At 41.2% G+C, this 13238-nt stretch overlaps 1 long non-coding RNA gene across 1 annotated transcript; it reads right to left on the reverse strand.

The window, feature by feature from the left end:
• Positions 1–12099: 12099 nt before the first annotated feature.
• On the reverse strand, positions 12100–13205 carry LOC123733283 (uncharacterized). The gene is made up of 3 exons (XR_006763720.1): positions 13181–13205; positions 12438–12545; positions 12100–12151 (listed from the first exon to the last, which is right to left on the reverse strand). It is a non-coding gene; the product is annotated as an uncharacterized lncRNA (long non-coding RNA).
• Between the last annotated feature and the right edge of the window lie 33 nt (positions 13206–13238).

A 13238-nucleotide genomic window follows, 5' to 3' on the forward strand; every position in this document is an offset into this window, starting at 1 on the left:
TAACCTCTCACCATTACCAATAACAGAGGCTACAACAAAACATGCTAACCTCTCACCATTACCAATAACAGAGGCTACAACAAAACATGCTAACCTCTCACCATTACCAATAACAGAGGCTACAACAAAACATGCTAACCTCTCACCATTACCAATAACAGAGGCTACAACAAAACATGCTAACCTCTCACCATTACCAATAACAGAGGATACAACAAAACATGCTAACCTCTCACCATTACCAATAACAGAGGCTACAACAAAACATGCTAACCTCTCACCATTACCAATAACAGAGACTACAACAAAACATGCTAACCTCTCACCATTACCAATAACAGAGGCTACAATAAAACATGCTAACCTCTCACCATTACCAATAACAGAGGCTACAACAAAACATGCTAACCTCTCACCATTACCAATAACAGAGGCTACAACAAAACATGCTAACCTCTCACCATTACCAATAACAGAGGCTACAACAAAACATGCTAACCTCTCACCATTACCAATAACAGAGGATACAGCAAAACATGCTAACCTCTCACCATTACCAATAACAGAGGCTACAACAAAACATGCTAACCTCTCACCATTACCAATAACAGAGGCTACAACAAAACATGCTAACCTCTCACCATTACCAATAACAGAGGCTACAACAAAACATGCTAACCTCTCACCATTACCAATAACAGAGGATACAACAAAACATGCTAACCTCTCACCATTACCAATAACAGAGGCTACAACAAAACATGCTAACCTCTCACCATTACCAATAACAGAGGCTACAACAAAACATGCTAACCTCTCACCATTACCAATAACAGAGACTACAACAAAACATGCTAACCTCTCACCATTACCAATAACAGAGGCTACAACAAAACATGCTAACCTCTCACCATTACCAATAACAGAGGCTACAACAAAACATGCTAACCTCTCACCATTACCAATAACAGAGGATACAACAAAACATGCTAACCCCTCTCACCATTACCAATAACAGAGGCTACAACAAAACATGCTAACCTCTCACCATTACCAATAACAGAGGCTACAACAAAACATGCTAACCTCTCACCATTACCAATAACAGAGGCTACAACAAAACATGCTAACCTCTCACCATTACCAATAACAGAGGATACAACAAAACATGCTAACCTCTCACCATTACCAATAACAGAGGCTACAACAACACATGCTAACCTCTCACCATTACCAATAACAGAGACTACAACAAAACATGCTAACCTCTCACCATTACCAATAACAGAGGCTACAACAAAACATGCTAACCTCTCACCATTACCAATAACAGAAGCTACAACAAAACATGCTAACCTCTCACCATTACCAATAACAGAGACTACAACAAAACATGCTAACCTCTCACCATTACCAATAACAGAGGCTACAACAAAACATGCTAACCTCTCACCATTACCAATAACAGAGGATACAACAAAACATGCTAACCTCTCACCATTACCAATAACAGAGGCTACAACAAAACATGCTAACCTCTCACCATTACCAATAACAGAGGCTACAACAAAACATGCTAACCTCTCACCATTACCAATAACAGAGACTACAACAAAACATGCTAACCTCTCACCATTACCAATAACAGAGGCTACAACAACACATGCTAACCTCTCACCATTACCAATAACAGAGACTACAACAAAACATGCTAACCTCTCACCATCACCAATAACAGAGGCTACAACAAAACATGCTAACCTCTCACCATTACCAATAACAGAGGCTACAACAACACATGCTAACCTCTCACCATTACCAATAACAGAGACTACAACAAAACATGCTAACCTCTCACCATCACCAATAACAGAGGCTCATTCCTCATTATTCACAATTAATTCCTGATTATTCATAATCATGGTAGCATCCACATGAATGTAGAAGTGTTCAGAAACATCTATTCTTACTGACAATACAAGTGAAGTGACTCCAAAATGACAGGACAGTATTCACCATTCAGTTTCTATTAGGAAAAACATCATCCAAAACACAACCAAGACAAACTGTAAATGAATTCAACAAGTTAGTAGAATCACAAGCTTGATGTAATCACTGCAGGCATGGAATATGGGACTAAATACTAAACTTATGATTAAATAAATTTGTCCAAATAATTAAGACTTCTTCAAATGGGAGAACTAAACTCAGCAATAAAAGAAACGTCCTCTCACTGTCATTTGCGTTTATTTTCAGAAAACTTAACATGTGTAAATATTTGTATGAACATAACAAGATTCAACAACTGAGACATAAACTGAACAAGTTCCACAGACATGTGACTAACAGAAATTGAATAATGTGTCCCTGAACAAAGGGGGGGGGTCAAAATCAAAAGTAACAGTCAGTATCTGGTGTGGCCACCAGCTGCATCAAGAACTGCAGTGCATCTCTTCCTCATGGACTGCACCAGATTTGCCAGTTCTTGATGTGAGATGTTACCCCACTCTTCCACCAAGGCACCTGCAAGTTCCTGGACATTTCTGGGGGGAATGGCCCTAGCCCTCAACCTCCGATCCAACAGGTCCCAAATGTGCTCAATGGGACTGAGATTTCGGGCTCTTCGCTGGCCACGGCAGAACACTGACATTCCTGTCTTGCAGGAAATCACGCACAGAACATGCTGTATGGCTGGTGGCATTGTCATGCTGGAGGGTCATGTCAGGATGAGCCTGCAGGAAGGGTACCACATGAGAGAGGAGGATGTCTTCCCTGTAACGCACAGCATTGAGATTGCCTGCAATGACATCAAGCTCAGTCCGATGATGCTGTGACACACTGCCCCAGACCATGACGGACCCTCCACCTCCAAATCAATCCCGCTCCAGAGTACAGGCCTCGGTGTAACGCTCATTCCTTCGACGATAAACGCGAATCCGACCCTCACCCCTGGTGAGCCAAAACCTCGACTCGTCAGTGAAGAGCACTTTTTGACAGTCCTGTCTGGTCCAGCAACGGTGGGTTTGTGCCCATAGGCGACGTTGTTGCCGGTGATGTCTGGTGAGGACCTGCCTTACAACAGGCCTACAAGCCCTCAGCCCAGCCTCTCTCAGCCTATTGAGGACAGTCTGAGCACTGATGGAGGGATTGTGCATTCCTGGTGTAACTCGGGCAGTTGTTGCCATCCTGTACCTGTCCCGCAGGTGTGATGTTCAGATGTACCGATCCTGCGCAGGTGTTGTTACACATGGTCTGCCACTGTGAGGACGAACAGCTGTCCGTCCTGTCTCCCTGTAGCGCTGTCTTAGGCGTCTCATAGTACGGACATTGCAATTTATTGCCCTGGCCACATTTGCAGTCCTCATGCCTCCTTGCAGCATGCCTAATGCACGTTCACACAGATGAGCAGGGACTCTAGGCATCTTTCTTTGGGTGTTTTTCAGAGTCAGTAGAAAGGCCTCTTTAGTGTCCTAAGTTATCATAACTGTGACCTTCATTGCCTACCGTCTGTAAGCTGTTAGTGTCTTAAGGACCATTCCACAGGTGCATGTTCATTAATTGTTTATGGTTCATTGAACAAGCATGGGGAAACAGTGCTTAAACCCTTTTCAATAAAGATCTGTGAAGTTATTTTGATTTTTACGAATTATCTTTGAAAGACAGGGTCCTGAAAAAGGGATGTTTCTTTTTTTGCTGAGTTTAGATGCCGAAAGTGCTTTCATATCTAAAACGGTAAAAAATACAGTCTTGGCCAAAAGTTTTGAGAATGACACAAATATTAATTTTCACAAAGTCTGCTGCCTCAGTTTGTATGATGGCAATTTGCGTATACTCGAGAATGTTATGAAGAGTGATCAGATCAATTGCAAATAATTGCCAAGTTCCTCTTTGCCATGCAAATGAACTGAATCCCCCAAAAACATTGCCACAAAAGGACCAGCTGACATCATGTCAGTGATTCTCTCGGTAACACAGGTGTGAGTGTTGACGAGGACAAGGCTGGAGATCACTCTGTCATGCTGATTGAGTTCGAATAACAGACTGGAAGCTTCAAAAGGAGGGTGGTGCTTGGAATCATTGTTCTCCCTCTGTCAACCATGGTTACCTGCAAGGAAACACGTGTCGTCATCATTGCTTTGCACAAAAAGGGCTTCACAGGCAAGGATATTGCTACCAGTAAGATTGCACCTAAATCAACCATTTATTGGATCATCAAGAACTTCAAGGAGAGCGGTTCAATTGTTGTGAAGAAGGCTTCAGGGCGCCCAAGAAAGTCCAGCAAACGCCAGGACCGTCTCCTAAAGTTGATTCAGCTGCGGGATCGGGGCACCACCAGTACAGAGCTTGCTCAGGAATGGCAGCAGGCAGGTGTGAGTTTTTTCGGAGGATGGCCTGGTGTCAAGAAGGGCAGCAAAGAAGCCACTTCTCTCCAGGAAAAACATCAGGGACAGACTGATATTCTGAAAAAGGTACAGGGATTGGATTGCTGAGGACTGGGGTAAAGTCATTTTCTCTGATGAATCCCCTTTCCGATTGTTTGGGGCATCCGGAAAAAAGCTTGTCCAGAGAAGGCAAGGTGAGCGTTACCATCAGTCCTGTGTCATGCCAACAGTAAAGCATCCTGAGACCATTCATGTGTGGGGTTGCTTCTCAGCCAAGGGAGTGGGCTCACTCACAATTTTGCCTAAGAACACAGCCATGAATAAAGAATGGTACCAACACATCCTCCGAGAGCAACTTCTCCCAACCAGTCAGGAACAGTTTGGTGACGAACAATGCCTTTTCCAGCATGATGGAGCACCTTGCCATAAGGCAAAAGTGATAACTAAGTGGCTCTGGGAACAAAACATCGATATTTTGGGTCCATGGCCAGGAAACTCCCCAGACCTTAATCCCATTGAGAACTTGTGGTCAATCCTCAAGAGGCAGGTGGACAAACAAAAACCCACAAATTCTGACAAACTCCAAGCATTGATTATGCAAGAATGGGCTGCCATCAGTCAGGATGTGGCCCAGAAGTTAATTGACAGCATGCCAGGGCAGATTGCAGAGGTCTTGAAAAAGAAGGGTCAGCACTGCAAATATTGACTCATTGCTTCAACTTCATGTGATTGTCAATAAAAGCCTTTGACACTTATGAAATGCTTGTAATTATACTTCAGTATTCCATAGTAACATCTGACAAAAATATCTAAAGACACTGAAGCAGTAGACTTGTGAAAATTAATATTTGTGTCATTCTCAAAACTTTTGGCCACGACTGTATATGTATGAATACCTTTAAATAAAAGGTGACATTCTGTACTGTCACCTAATATGAAACATTCGATCTCAAATCCAAAATGCTGGAGCATAGCACCACATTTAAAACTGTAAGCTTCACTGTCCAAACACATATGGTGTGGACTATGTGTGTCTGGTAAACACATGTGGATCTGGTGAACAGTTATCACTTGTTGACCAACTACAGGAATACTGACCTCAGAGTCTCCAGTTTACAGTGGGGATTCCCCAGTCCAGCAGAGAGCAGCTTCACTCCTGAATCCTTCAGGTCATTGTTACTCAGGTCCAGCTCTCTCAGGTGTGAGGGGTTTGACTCCAGAGCTGAGACCAGAGAAGCACAGCCTTCCTCTGTGACTCCACAGCCTGACAGCCTGCAAAGAGTCAAATCATATTAAAATCACACTGCTATGCTTTGGTGGTGAAAATAGAAGCAGTATATTTTTATTAACATATTCAGATACATCAGTCTCCTGAAACCTTCCATATCTATTCATAAATTAATGTATCATTATTAGAAATGACAAATTATCAAAGTTTTGCCTGCAGATAGAAACATGTATAATACAAATATTTGAGTAGACTGACCAGACCAGTTTAAAAGCAGTATCAGTCAAAAGACAGACAGTGAGGTATCAGATTTAGATTGTATTGAGTATACAGTCCACACCATATCTATTTTGACAGTGAAGATAACAATTTAAATGTGGTTCTAAACTCTAACATTTTGGATTTCAGATCAAATGTTTCATGTGAGGTGACAGTATATAATGTCACCTTTTATTTGAGGATATTTTAATTCATATCTGTTTCACCATTTAGACAAATAAAAGCACTTTATGTATCTAGTCCCCCCATTTGAAGAAGTCATAAGTATTCTGACCAAATCACTCGTAGTGTATTAAAATAGTCAAACGTTTAGTATTTGGTCCCATATTCCTTTAATGCAACAACTACATCAAGCTTGTGACTCAAAGTCGTGTGTTGCATTTGCAGTTTGTTTTGGTTGTGTTTTGGGTTATGTTTTGCACAATATTAAAATGGTGGATGTTTTCTGTCTAAGTGAGAAGATACATGCTGGAGCATAGCACCAAATTTAAAACTTTAAGCTTCACTGTCCAAACACATATGGTGTGGACTATGTGTGTCTGGTAAACACATGTGGATCTGGTGAACAGTTATCACTTGTTGACCAACTACAGGAATACTGACCTCAGAGTCTCCAGTTTACAGTGGGGTTTCCCCAGTCCAGCAGAGAGCAGCTCCACTCCTGAATCCTTCAGGTCATTGTTACTCAGGTCCAGCTCTCTCAGGTGTGAGGGGTTTGACCTCAGAGCTGAGACCAGAGAAGCACAGCCTTCCTCTGTGACTAGACAGCCTGACAGCCTGCAAAGAGTCAAATCATATTAAAATCACACTGATATTCTTTGGTGGTGAAAATAGTGGCAGTATATTTCTTCAACATATTCAGATATATCAGTGTCCTGAAACCTTCCATATCTATTCAGAAATTAATGTATCATATTATAAATTACAAATTATCAACGTTTTGCCTGCAGATAGAAACATGTATAGTACAAATATTTGAGTAGACTGACCAGACCAGTTTAAAAGCAGTATCAGTCAAAAGACAGACAGTGAGGTATCAGATTTAGATTGTATTGAGTATACAGTCCACACCATATCTATTTTGACAGTGAAGATAACATTTTAAATGTGGCTCTATACTCCAACATTTTGGATTTGAGATCAAATGTTTCATTTGAGGTGACAGTATAAAATGTCACCTTTTATTTGAGGATATTTTCATACATATCTGTTTCACGTTTAGAAAAATGAAAGCACTTTATGTATCTAGTCCCCCTATTTGAAGAAGTCATAAGTATTTTGACCAATTCATTTATAGTGTGTTAAAGTAGTCAAAAGATTAGTGTTTGGTTGTAAACTAGTTGGTTGCATTTCCAGTTTGTTTTGGTTGTGTTTTGCCCAATAATAAAATGGTGGATGATGACTGGATAATTTTCTGTCTAAGTGAGTAGATAACATGTTTATAAACACTAAATTAATCCTGATGATAACATGATTAATACAAATCATGAATGAATCATCAATAATAATGAGTGAGAAAGTTACAGAGGCTACAACAAAACATGCTAACCTCTCACCATTACCAATAACAGAGGCTACAACAAAACATGCTAACCTCTCACCATTACCAATAACAGATGATACAACAAAACATGCTAACCTCTCACCATTACCAATAACAGAGACTACAACAAAACATGCTAACCTTTCACCATTACCAATAACAGAGACTACAACAAAACATGCTAACCTCTCACCATTACCAATAACAGAGACTACAACAGAACATGCTAACCTCTCACCATTACCAATAACAGAGACTACAACAAAACATGCTAACCTCTCACCATTACCAATAACAGAGACTACAACAGAACATGCTAACCTCTCACCATTACCAATAACAGAGACTACAACAAAACATGCTAACCTCTCACCATTACCAATAACAGAGACTACAACAAAACATGCTAACCTCTCACCATTACCAATAACAGAGGATAGAACAAAACATGCTAACCTCTCACCATTACCAATAACAGAGGCTACAACAGAACATGCTAACCTCTCACCATTACCAATAACAGAGACTACAACAAAACATGCTAACCTCTCACCATTACCAATAACAGAGGCTACAACAAAACATGCTAACCTCTCACCATTACCAATAACAGAGGCTACAACAAAACATGCTAACCTCTCACCATTACCAATAACAGAGGCTACAACAAAACATGCTAACCTCTCACCATTACCAATAACAGAGGCTACAACAAAACATGCTAACCTCTCACCATTAACAATAACAGAGGGGGTTTGATCTTTGTTAGTAGAATCACAAGCCTCACTGCAGGTGTCAGGAATCCCGCTTCCTGAGTCTGTTTCTGCCTGAGCTGACTGTTTTCTGTTTGGAGTCTAAGGGTGCGTTCAGAAACCTATCTGGTTGCTAGGCGACGAAGTTAGGCGGGAGATCTAGTGATATTATTACCCTGTCGCAGGCGACGAAGTTAGGCGGGAGATCTAGTGATTACCCTACACCTGCATCTCATCAACCTTCTGCACACCTGGTCCTGATCATCACCTCTTCATAAGCCCTGAGCTGACATCCATTCCCTGCTGGATCGTTAGCAACGAACAGCCTCATGTTTCCTGAGCTAGTCTTGTTGTTTTGTTCTTGTTACTGGTTACTCCCCCCCCCGTTTACTCTGTCTACAGTCATTCTCCCGGAACATTCAACTCCCTTGCCTGGCCGTTGGTGGATACAGTGACTTCATTGAATCCACCCATCTACTCTCATCAACTCACCTCCGCTGCGCGTCTCTGGATCACTCAAATTACACATCAAGACTACCAATAAATACTCACCTTCATTTTACTCACCTTGTCCTGGTCTGCTTCTGGGTTCTGTCTTAGAGAAACGTGACAGCAGGCATGGAATATGGGACAACATGCTAAACTTATGACTACTTTAATACACTATAAGTAATATGTCCGAATAATTACGACTTTTTCAAATGGGAGAACTACATGCATAAAGTACTTTCATATCTGATAATACTGACCTCAGAGTCTCCAGTTTACAGTGGGGATTCCCCAGTCCAGCAGAGAGCAGCTCCACTCCTGAATCCTTCAGGTCATTGTTACTTAGGTCCAGATCTCTCAGGTGTGAGGGGTTTGAACTGAGAACTGAGGCCAACACTTTACAGGATGTGTCTGTGAGTTTACAGCCAGTGAGTCTGCAAACACAGAAGAAATACAATGACAGACAGGTTGTATTAAAATGATACGCTTAGCTTTCTCTGTTTACGCTGTTACCCATTTACAAATAATGTGTTGGGTTTGACCTCAGAGCTGAGACCAGAGAAGCACAGCCTTCCTCTGTGACTCCACAGCCTGACAAAGAGATCATGACTTCAAACACATTGTTAATTTAACACCAGTAGTGTAGAAGGACAATGGCAGATGCATTTGGTTAATTCTCCCAAACAACATATAGATTCTTCTTCTGTCTCCTAGAGTTGTATGGTCATATTGTTATACTAATGTGAAAATCAATGCATTTATTCAATGTTTTCAATATAATATTAAACACATATTATAATGCATATTTTTCTTTAACCTGAATATTTCTTCCTGACGATTAAATTTTATTTGTCATTTTATGTACTCACAGAACAGCTCTGGAGGCTTTGACCACTGGCAGCAGCCTCAGAAGACCTTCCTCTGATCTGGAGTATTTCTTCAGGTCAAACACATCCAGCTCATTTTCTGAAGTCAGCAACACAAAGACCAGAGCTGACCACTGTGCAGGTGACAGGTTGGGTTTTGAGAGACTTCCTGATCTCAGGTAGCTTTGGATCTCCTCCACTAGAGAATGGTCATTCAGTTCATTCAGACAGTGGAACAGATTGATGCTCCTCTCTGGAGAGGGATTCTCCCTGATCTTCTCCTTGATGTACTTGACTGTTTTTTCATGGGTCTTTGAGCTGCTTCTTGTCTTTGTCAGTAGACCTCGTAAGTGCTTCTGATTGGACTCCAGTGAGAGGCCCAGAAGGAAGCGGAGGAAAAGGTCCAGGTTTCCCGTCTCACTTTGTAAGGCTTTATCCACAGCACTCTTGTAGACAGTAACTTCAGACTTGTCTCTGAACAGCACAGAAAGGTTACTGGACGTTGATTGCGGTTCGTCCATTAGATTCTCATTGTTGTTGATGAATGAGAGGAACACATATACAGCAGCCAGAAACTCCTGAATGCTCAGATGAACAAAGCAGTACACCTTGTCCTGGTACAGCGAAAATTCCTCTTTAAAGAGCTGTGTGCACAATCCTGAGTACACTGAGGCTTCATTGACATCAATGCCAGCCTCTTTCAGGTCTTCTTCATAGAAAATCAGATTGCCATTCACAAGCTGTTGAAAAGCCAGTTTTCCCAGTGACAGAATGCTGTCTTTATTCCAGTGTGGATCTGTCTCTTCTTTCCCAAGATACTTTTCATTCTTCTGTTTGGTGTGAAACACCACAAGGTGTGTGTACATCTCAGTCAGAGTCTTGGGCATCTCTTCTCTCTTATGTTTCAGCATGTGTTCGAGGACTGTTGCAGAAATCCAACAGAAGACTGGAATGTGGCACATGATGTGGAGTCTCCTTGATGTCTTTATGTGTGAGATGATTCTGCTGGCCAGGTCCTCATCACTGAATCTCTTCCTGAAGTACTCCTCCTTCTGTGGGTCATTGAACCCTCGTACCTCTGTCACCTGGTCAACACACCCTGAAGGGATCTTATTGGCTGCTGCAGGTCGGGTAGTTATCCAGAGGAGAGCAGAGGGAAGCAGATTTCCCTTGATGAGATTTGTCAGCAGAACATCCACTGAGGTTGACTCTGTGACGTCACAACAGATCTTGTTCTTCTGGAAGTCTAGGGGCAGTCGGCACTCATCCAGACCATCAAAGATGAACAGAACTTTGTACTTGTCGTAGTTGGAGATTCTTGATTGTTTGGTTTCCATTGAGAAGTGATTAAGAAGTTCAATCAAAGTGTGTTTTCCCCTTTCATCAAATTCAGCTCCCGAAAAGGGAATGAAAACACAAATTGGACATCCTGATTTGCTTTTCCTTCAGCCCAGTCCAGAATGAACTTCTGCACAGAGACTGTTTTTCCAATGCCAGCGACTCCCTTTGTCAGCACAGTTCTGATACGTTTGTCTTGTCCAGTTAAGGGTTTGAAGATGTCGTTACATTTGACTGCAGTCTCTGGTCTTGCTTGTTTCCTGGTTGTTGTCTCAATCTGTCTCAGCTCATGTTCATTATTGACCTGTCCTGTTCCACCCTCTGTGATGTAGAGCTCTGTGTAGATCTTATTGAGAAGTGTTGGGTTTCCTTGTTTAGCGATCCCCTCAAATACACATTGAAACTTCTTCTTTAGATTAGATTTGAGTTCACGTTGGCAAATCACAACACGCTCATCTGAATGAAGAAATAACACAGAGGATATTCATATTACGTCTGTTTTAATGCCTACAGTATTATAGGACTGTTATAACGTTTTAAATTATAATCATTTATTCTCTTAACTGACTGTTTAAATGTTTCATAATGCATTACAGACTGGTGTGACTGATAATGTAATATTGGTATTATTGATGGTATTATTAATGTTGTCTCTCTGTTGTCTCTCTCTTAAATTAATCAACACAAACACTTCTGCTATTGATGAGGTCACTAGGTGTTGTGTTAAGGTTGCTACAATATCATTGAGTTACACAGCTACTTTAGCTGTACTTTAGCTACAGCTTTTAAATGTTATAAAACAGCATTCAACATGAGGCAGACAGATCTTACATTTCTCCAGTGTGTCAGCGAGCTCCTTCTGGTTCATTTTCCTCAGGACGTGCAGTGTGATCTTCAGAGCCCCCTCTCTGGCACTGCTCTCCTGCTTCTCATCTTCAGCATCCACCACTTCCTTATCCTGCTTCTGACTCTCAAAGCCTTCTGGGAGTTCTGGACTAAGAATCCTCTTGAACATCTTCAGCTCGTTCTTCACAAATGTCATCATTTTCTCTTCAAGCAACTAAAATAAATCAAGTAAATAAGTTAATCAAGAGAAGAAATGCTTTCTCATTAACACATTAATGAATAATTGACAGATCAACTTTACTTGAGGAAAACAAAAACAAATGTTCATAACAGGACCACATACACTGAATATGGAGTCCAGGTCTGTTTGATGACTCTGGGAAGACTGACCACTGAGAATCTCTGACTCTGATCTCTCCTGTTGGTTTCTGTGGACAAAACATGAGATTACAGTACACACACACACACACACACACACACACACACACACACACACACACACACACACACACACACACACACACACACACACACACACACACACACACACACACACACACACACACACACACTGTTTTAGGACTATGAAAATGGACTAAAGGGTTAGCCTATGGATTATGAAAACAACCAAAAGAAATGTGAAAATGGGAGAGGAGAAATGACTAGAGACAGTGTTGTTTAACTCACTGACCATGACCCATGAGTTCTTCTTACCTTTGTTCAGTAGAAAAGTCTCCCTCTCTAAACAGTATAGGAGGCTCCATAGACTTCATGGACACACAGCTGGGTACAGGGGAGGCTGGTCTCTCCTGCTTGATTGGTCTTCAACACAACAGAGACAAACATTACATCTCTCATCTACTCTGATCTCAGATGGGAAACATAAGAAGAGTTCCAAAACGCAACATATCACTTTACAGAAATGAGCTTTTATTGTTTAAAGAAATTATGTATTAATTATTACATCTCTCACAGACAGGGATTTGTTTAAAATCTATCACTTGATGGTTTCATTTCAGAGAGACAAAAATCATGTTTTTTTATGCAAAATGCTATATATCTCCCTCACTCTCAAATGTGACCGACCGGCTCAATTTGGTAATTAACTAAATAATTGTAAGTGATAAAATTAACTAGTAATTCTCAGTAATTACTACTTTTGTAAGGAATAACACATTTTTTTCAGCACTAATGCAGTTGCTAAATAATTCCAATAGATGGGAACATAAGACCACAATGACATTTCAGAATATTAGTTTAGTTTTCTCCCTGGATACACCACCACTCCCCACGCTTCCGGCAGAACCCCTGCAGTACCTCCGCAGACCCCGGATTGAGAACCCCTGATTTAGCAGATGCTCTTATCCAGAGAGATTTACAGTAAGTGCATTCACCTTAAGATAGCTATTTATTTTGGAAATAAACTTAATTAATTATTCATAAAATTGTTATCTCACCTCTTAGCTTTGGTGTCATGTCCCCAGAGAGATGCATTTTGGAGGCAGGGCCCCCCTC

Source organism: Salmo salar, unplaced genomic scaffold, assembly GCF_905237065.1.
Source record: "Salmo salar unplaced genomic scaffold, Ssal_v3.1, whole genome shotgun sequence".
NCBI classification, from domain to species: domain Eukaryota; kingdom Metazoa; phylum Chordata; class Actinopteri; order Salmoniformes; family Salmonidae; genus Salmo; species Salmo salar.